The sequence below is a fragment of the Macrotis lagotis genome, chromosome 2 (assembly GCF_037893015.1).
Source record: "Macrotis lagotis isolate mMagLag1 chromosome 2, bilby.v1.9.chrom.fasta, whole genome shotgun sequence".
In the NCBI taxonomy this organism is placed as follows: domain Eukaryota; kingdom Metazoa; phylum Chordata; class Mammalia; order Peramelemorphia; family Peramelidae; genus Macrotis; species Macrotis lagotis.
The window spans coordinates 15,436,224-15,444,500 of record NC_133659.1 but is presented as its reverse complement, the minus strand read 5'-3'; the positions used below and the strand labels follow the sequence as shown (position 1 = coordinate 15,444,500).

General features: G+C 38.2%; 1 long non-coding RNA gene across 1 annotated transcript in view; it reads right to left on the bottom strand.

Moving 5' to 3' along the window:
- Positions 1–290: 290 nt before the first annotated feature.
- LOC141510929 (uncharacterized) overlaps positions 291–8,277 on the bottom strand; it is a 76,187-nt gene continuing 68,200 nt past the window's right edge. Inside the window, exon 5 of the long non-coding RNA XR_012475194.1 lies at positions 291–659. This is a non-coding gene — a long non-coding RNA (uncharacterized LOC141510929). The remainder of the gene's footprint in view (positions 660–8,277) is intronic.

Below are 8,277 nucleotides of genomic sequence, written 5' to 3'. Positions count from 1 at the left end.
ATGCTGCTGGAAAAATAATTTTTTTAAAAGATGGGTAATAGGGGCGGCTAGGTGGCTCAGTGGATAGAGTACCAGCCTTGGAGTCAGGAGGACCTGAGTTCAAATGTGGCCTCAGACACTTAATAATTACCTAGCTGTGTGGCCTTGGGCAAGTCACTTAACCACATTGCCTTGCTAAAACCTAAAAAAAGATGGGTAATAATAGCAGTATTCACCTTTCAAGATTGTCATGAAATGTAAATGAAATAATGTTTGTACCATGCTGCGCAAAGCTTCAAAAATCACCTAAATGTTGGTCTGAATTATTATTTTATAGAGAATGTGAGGTCCTTGAAGGCATGCACTATTCCATTTTGGTCTTTGTGGCTCCAGGGCTCTCTTAGTACACTGGCCAGAGCTCATTGAGTGATCGATTAGATAGTCTTGTCAAGGGTAAGAGTTCTGACTTCGCAGTCAGCGCAGATGGACTGTATTTTTCGCCCACCATTTAGAATAACTTCTTTCTTTCTTCCATCACATTATTTAAGACCTTAAGAATACAGATGTCAAAGATCATTTGATGACTGGTCTTCAGTTGCTTTGAATGAAAAACAAGTTGTGTAAATAGAAGGTCTCTTGGAGTTGTGGGTTCCCAAACGCACCAGAAACTTGGGCTGGCCCTGGGAAACAAAGAGAAAAATGAGGGCAGTCCTTGCCCTGAGGAGTCTTACATTCTAATGGAGGAAATAGCATGCATACATCTAACTATATCAAAATAGATTTATGGTAGTTTGGGGAGTAAACTAGTATCTCAGGGAACAGGAAATCAAGGACCTGTCAGTTCACCCTTGTTCATCGGGATGCCTAAAGATTGACAGGCAGATCATTTCTTGAATACATAGGTGAGTGGGTCAAATTTATAAAATAAAAATCATTCCCCAGTAAATTGTCAGAAGAAGAAATCACAGTTCTCAATAGTCACATGACAACATGCTTTAAATCACTACTGATTAGAGAAATGAAAATTTAAGCAATTCTGAAATATTACCTCACAGCTATCAGACTGTTTAACATGACAGTAAAAGAAAATGACAAGTGTTGGAAGGAATGAGGAAAATGCTAAGTGTTGGGATACGAATGCTCTATTGTTGGCGTTGTAAACTGGTCCAACCATCCTGGAGATCAATTTGGAATTGTCCAAAGGGCCATAAAGCTGTGCCTTTAATCCAAAAGTATCATTACTAGATCCATATTCCAAAAATATCAAGGAAAAGAGAAAAGGAATTGGTACAAAATATTTGTACAAAAATATTTATAGTTTCTCTTTTTGTAGTGGCAAGGAATTATAAATCGAGGGAAGGTTTATCAGTTGGGGGGTGGTTGGACAAGTTGTGGTACAGAATTGCGATGGAATCCTATTGTGCTATAAGAAAGATGAACATGATAGTTTCAGAAAAACCCAATTAGACTCATATGAACTGATGTAGAGTGAAGCAAGCAGAACCAGGAGAACATCATATACAGTAACAGCCCTATTATGAGGATGATTAAATATGAAAGGCAGCTACTTTCATCATCACAATGATCCAAGCCAATTCCAACAAACCTATGAGGAAAATTATATCCATCTGCAGAGAGAGCAGTAATGACCTCTGAATGCAGACTGAAACATACTTTTTTATTTTCTTTTTTGTTTGTGTTCTTTTGTAACCTAACTAATAAGGAAATACATTTTGCATGGCTTCATGGGTACAATAAAAATCAAAGAGTTTGGTTTCTCAAGAGGGGGTAAGGGATAGGAAGAGGAGAGAATTTTAAAATTATTTTTTAATTTAATTTAAAAAATGATTGCTGACAGATATCTTAACATGTAATTGGGAAATATTTAAATAGACAAATATATATATGTGTGTGTGTGTGTGTGTGTGTGTGTGTGTGTGTGTGTGTACACACATATACATATATAGGCAGGCAGACCCAAAGTGCAGGTGGATATAAATAAAGACTAAGACTAAAGGACGGCAATTATTCTGTTGATATGGTCTCTGTTCCCTTCTTATAATAATAGATTTCTTTTTCTCTCTACAGGAGAATAGATATTAAATGGAAGAAAGGGAAATGTTTTGGAATGGTCTGACAAATCAAGTTACACATCTTGGGACTTTCAGAAATTTGCAAATCTCCTAGCTAAGCCATGTCAGGCCAGGCCAAGCCCAGAATTCTCTTCGAAGGGTCTATCTTGGGTACATTAATTACCAGACAATCCTCTGGAATTAAATGTCTTTTATGTTTAGCAGCATCTGCTCAGAGACCTCTAATGCCTCTAAATAGTCCCTTCGGAAGCTGGTTAGGAAGAGTTCTGTAATTTTCACTTCCGCTGGCACTTTTGGGGAACAGCTCCTTCAGCTTCATTCACCCTCTGATTGACCAGGTCCCAAGGACAGACAATCCTCTGGAGGATTGTTGAGTCCTTCTTGTTTCTCCGCTAGGAACCTGGATGCAAGTGTCCTTCAGGGACCACAGGGAATGCTCTGGCTTCAAGAGAGGGGGTCCACATGCTCTGAAGAGACTGGTCCTGAACTGGCCTGTTGAGTCACTGTGGGAAACAAATCATTTTCTTGGAAAACAGAGATTCCATAAATCCAAAGAAATAATTGAGAATAATCTGTGATGTGATTAATGCATGTCAATGAGATATTGGGAAAAAAAGACCTGGACTCTAGAACATGAGAGATCACATTTGGAACTCCTTTCTCCCTCTAAAATTGATAAGGTAGAGAAATCTGTGGTCTGGTCTTATGAAGTATTTGTGCTTCCTGGTCTGAAAGGTTTTCTGAGTTTGAATGAATTTAAATTCCTTCTGTTTGCCTACCAAGTAGACAGCATCAATTTATTTTTTCCAACACTATTTAATTGGACTAGCATTTTCAAAATACCCTCTATATTCTAGGCAACTTGAAGATAAAGACAGCAATGAAAAATTATCTTTTCCCTCAAGGGACTTTTATTATATTGGGGGGGGACAACAAATGCATACATTAGTAAATGCATTCAATAAACATTTCTTAGAAACTAACCATCACGCAAAGCATAGGAGATACAAATGAAACAGTCTGTTCCCTCAAGAGCCATGCATTCTTTTTGGGGATAGGGAGGGAATCAACATGAATATAGATGAGTAAATAAAATATATTTTAAAAATACAAAGCAACATCTACAGAATTAGCAACTGGAAAAATTGGAGAAATATTGTTTGTGGGCATTTAAACTGAATCTTGAAAATAGAAAGTCCAAAAGTCAGAGATGCAGAGCGAGACCATTCCAGGCTGGGGATATGATCAGCACAAAACCATTGACTTAAAAATGAATATTAGAATGTTAGGACAATGAATATCATCTCAGGATGACTTTGATGAAAGTGGTGCACTTGGAAAGATGGTGGCACCAACATCAATTCCATAAAACTTTTGGATTTTTACTCAGAAGATCTGGATTCAAATCTTAGCTTTGTCATTTTCTCCTTCATAGGCCTCTATAAAATGAAATAAATACTAGAAATTCTCCAATGTTTATTTCCATTTTAAATTTATACCATGATCCTACTAGAGAGATCTGTGACTTTTTTAATCAATGTGATCACACAATGCTATCCATGGAATTTCAATCATATTCCTGATTGAGATGTGATATTTAAAGATTATTGCTAAGAGTATACGAAGTTGTCAGGTCACGTAACATAGCTTGTAATTTTCCCAAGGTTCTTCAGAAAGTCAGTATCCTACTATCTTGATGGAAGTTTTATGGCACTAGTTTTATAACAGCTGGATGGCACAGTGACCAGACCACTGGCCTTGGAGTCAAGAGGACAGGAATTCAAATCAAGCCTCAGACACTTGTCACTAGCTGTGTGACCTTGGGCAAGTCACTTAATCCTGACTGCCCCAGGTCCATTTTCAGTCATTCTGATTCCTATCTGACCACTGGACCTGATGGTTCCAGAGGAGAAAGTAAGGCTGGTGTCTTACCTCAGTCCCCACCCCCCACTCAAATCCAGTTCATGCGCTTGTCACAGCATCACCTCTCTGATGTCATGGTCTTCAAAAATGAAGGACAAATATCATCACTGGATTCCAATGACATAGTTCTCAAGAGCTATTCCAATAAATCTCAGGCTCTTCCAGATCCAGTGATGTTTGTTCAAGGCCAGGGCTACTTCACTTCCAAGAACCTTACCACTAGGTTGGAAGCAGAGTGATGGATCGTGGTCATGACAACTCTCCAAGACAGTAAAGTAAACTTGAGGTGTTTCCAAGACGTAATTGGGAATGCATTGGACCTGGGCTTGGTGGAAAGTATTAATGTCCTTCACAATCTCCTCCACCATACCCATTAGATTATAAACTCCCTGAGGGTAGGGACTATTTTTTGCCTTTCTTTGTATTACTAGTGTCTGGCATATATAGTAGACATCGAATAAATTCTTTCCCCCTTATTGACTTGGCAGGATTTTTAGACATTATCCCCTTCAAATCAAAGAGACATACTGCCCTACATGCTGTCACCATTCCATACCCTGCCTCCATTATTGTCCACCATATCCTACTCTGCTCAGACTCAACTCAAATGATTCTTCCTATATGAGTTCTTTTTTGATTCTGCCAGTTAGGATTCTTAGCCTTATGATGGAGATCTCTTATCCTTATGAATATGTCTATATGTTTCTATGAATTATTTCCAACTAGAGAGAGGAAGTAAGGTATATAGAAAGAGTAGTAACCTCATAATCAGGAAGGCCTGCCTCTGAAACACACTGAGTTCATTGGAGCAAGTCACTTTATCTCTTGGTTCCCTAAAGGACTTTAATCATTAGGATGTTTCTATGTCAGTCTCAGTTCTGGTTTAAAAAAACAAGCCATTCCCCAATTGACAAATGGTCAAAAGGATATACAAAGGCAATTTACAGATGAGATCAAAGCAATCCATAGTCATATGAAAAATTACTCTAAATCACTAATTATTAGAGAAATGCAAATTAAAGCTTCTCTGAGGTACCACCTCACACCTCTCAGACTGGCCAATATGACCAGAAAGGATAATGATCATGGCTGGAAGGGTTGTGGGAAATCTGGGACATTAATACATTGTTAGTGGAGCTGTGAACTCATACAACCCTTCTGGAGAGAAATTTGGAACTATGCCCAATGGGCAACAAAATGTGCATATCCTTTGATCCAGCAATACCACTACTGGGTCTATACCCTGAAGAGATGATGAAAAAGGGTAAAAACATCACTTGTAGTACAAAAATATTCATAGCAGCCCTATTTGTGGTGGCAAAGAATTGGAAATCAAGTAAATGTCCTTCAATTGGGGAATGGCATAACAAACTGTGGTACATGTATGTGATGGAATAGTATTGTTCATTGAAACCAGGAGGGACTAGAATTCAGGGAAGCCTGGAGGGATTTGCATGAACTGATGCTGAGTGAGATGAGCAGAACCAGAAAAACACTGTACATCCTAAGAGCAACATGGAGGTGATGATCAACCTTGATGGACTTGCTCATTCCATCAGTGCAACAGTCAGGGACAATTTGGGGCTGTCTGCAATGGAGAATGCCATCTGGATCCGGATAAAGAATCATGGAGTTTGAACAAAGTTCAAGGACTATTCCCTTTAATTTAGGAAAAAAAACTGCTGTCTTATTTCTGATCTCGTTATCTCTTATACTTTATGTTTCTTCCTTAAGGATATGATTTCTCTCTCATCACACTCAATTTGGATCAATGTATACCATGGAAACAATGTAAAAATTGACAAATTGCTTTCTGTGAGGGCTGGGGGAGGGAAGTAAGATTGGGGGGAAAATTGTAAAATTCAAAATAAATAAAATCTTTAAAAAAAATTGGACATAGAAATGGGGAAAAGTTAGATTATAAGCACCTTGAGGAGAGAGAATTCTTTTTATCAGAAGCAATGATTAAGTAGATATATAAAATATAGCTCATATATTGCATATATGGCTCATATATATGTGTGTGAGTGTGTATAGATATATATCTATGAAATGAGAATGAAGAATGAATAGCTACACATATTTAACTAAAAAGCTTAGTGTTCATTTGGAATAATATCTTGAACAAATGTTATAGATGATATTCTGGACCCCCCAAAAAGAAAAAAGTAGACTGTTGAATTTAGAAAATTGCAATAATTTCAATGTTCCCCAACATTTCCATGAAAACAAAACCCAATTTTTCTAGCACTTATATTGTCTTAGTAATATTCTAATATTCTATGACTTCTCATAATGGAAACCCACTATGTGGAATATCACAAAGTCTTGTATCAATCAAAATGGTGGGTCACTCAAAGAATAGCGGAGAGATACTTAGTTGTAAATAGACTCCAGCATGTGGGCCTCAATGAACTGTATACAAAAAAGGCCTTAAGTGATACTGTTAAAGATGAGAAGGAGTTGGCCATGTATTGAGTATAATAGATAACAGATGGGTACTATTCTATAGGGTGTATCCCATTGTGGCAGATTTATGGAAGAACACGAACAAAACCTGCATAGAAAGAGAAGACATAGATAGGTTGCCGTCTGCTCCTTTGGAAGAAGAATCTTTATGGAGGAAGTCATGAGTATTGACTCATGGATCCATGGATTATGGGTCACACTGAAGTGTATGAATACTTTTATTTAAATGTTATATTCACCCTTCTTTTGCAAGCTATTTTCCCTCTTCTCATTTAAAAGCTCCTAAGTGAGAATGGTATAATGAGAGAAAAGAATTCCAAACCTCAAATCAGATGTGAACCTTGATTTTGTTGCTTACTATCTCTATGATCTTTGGCAATTCTCTCTGGGCTACACATCCATAAAATGAAGCAACGGGATTAGGTGATCTCTAGGGTTTTTCCCAGCTCTATGCCAATGATTCTAAGTTTGATAGCAAGATCAATCAATCAGTCAACCAACAAATATTTATTAAGCAGATACTGACACTGTGTTTTGAAATTACATCAACAGATCTCCACAAAGATTCTTGGAGAGTTTGCAGGAATTTAATCATAATATGCCATGATTTGACTTTGGAACTTTAACAATAATGAAAAACAACCTTTTGAGTCATATATGATTTGATGCATCCCCACAGCTTTTTGATCTGAATTAGAAACCACAGTTTACCAAGGACCCCCAGCTATATGGATTATTTTTTGGTACTTAGATTTCTGAAGGGGTTAAAGCTTCTGACTCCTAAGAATTCACTCCAATCTTATAGCCAGAGCCAATCCCACTGAATTGAAAATCATCGTGGTGCTTGCTAGTGGGAGGAGACTGACAGATGAGTAATTAGGAGTAGCAAAGTGTGGAAGACAGGCAACTCATTTGCATGAGACTTTTTTCCCCAGAGCAAATCCTGCCAATCCCTAACACATAGACTCTGAAGTGGGCAGAAATGGCTTCCTTCTTTGGTCAAGAAACTCAGAACAAGGCAAAGCAAGAAATCAGGGCTGCTTGTGGGGATGAATTGGTGTTAGGGAGAGGCACAAGAACTACTAGTCCCCAGGTGCCAATTTTCTCCCTAGGTTTCCCTCCAAAGAACTGAAAGAATCAGACAGAATCTCAGTTGGGGAATGAGAGGACTGAGTTCAAACTCTATACATAAAGAAGAAATCTTCTTCCAAATGGTCCCATGTGCAAGGCCTCCATTTTGGACATTCTCCTCCTATTGCCTCCTCAAGTACCCTGTTCCACCTTTGGCTAGCTTCAATCCTTGGGCAGTTTTTCCCAAAAATTAAACCAAAAGCTGTCTAGGTACAATTTGCCTTCATTACCCCTTGTCTTTTCCTCTGGAATCAAGAAACCAATTTCTTTTCCATATGAAGACTGAACATATCAGTCAGTCAATTAGTTAATAAACATTTATTAAGCCCCTGCTGTGTACCAGGCTCTATGAAAAAAAATTCTAGGTGCTATACAAAGGAAAGCAAAAGACAGTTTCTCCTCTCAAGGAGTTCACAGTCTAATAGGGGAGACATGCTTACCTTCTCTTTTCCAAGATTAATATTCCAGGTTCCTTCAGATGATTCTCATGTGTTATGGTCTCCAAACCTCCCCCCACCTTGAATACCCTCCAACAACATATTCTCCAATTTGTCAATGTCCTCCCTAAAACATGGTGCCCCAAACTGACTATAACATCCCCGGGGCAAGGACCCAGGACAGTCCTTGTTCCAAATGCCAGCTTTTCAAATTCTCAGAGATAGTTTTCATTTTACCCCCCATC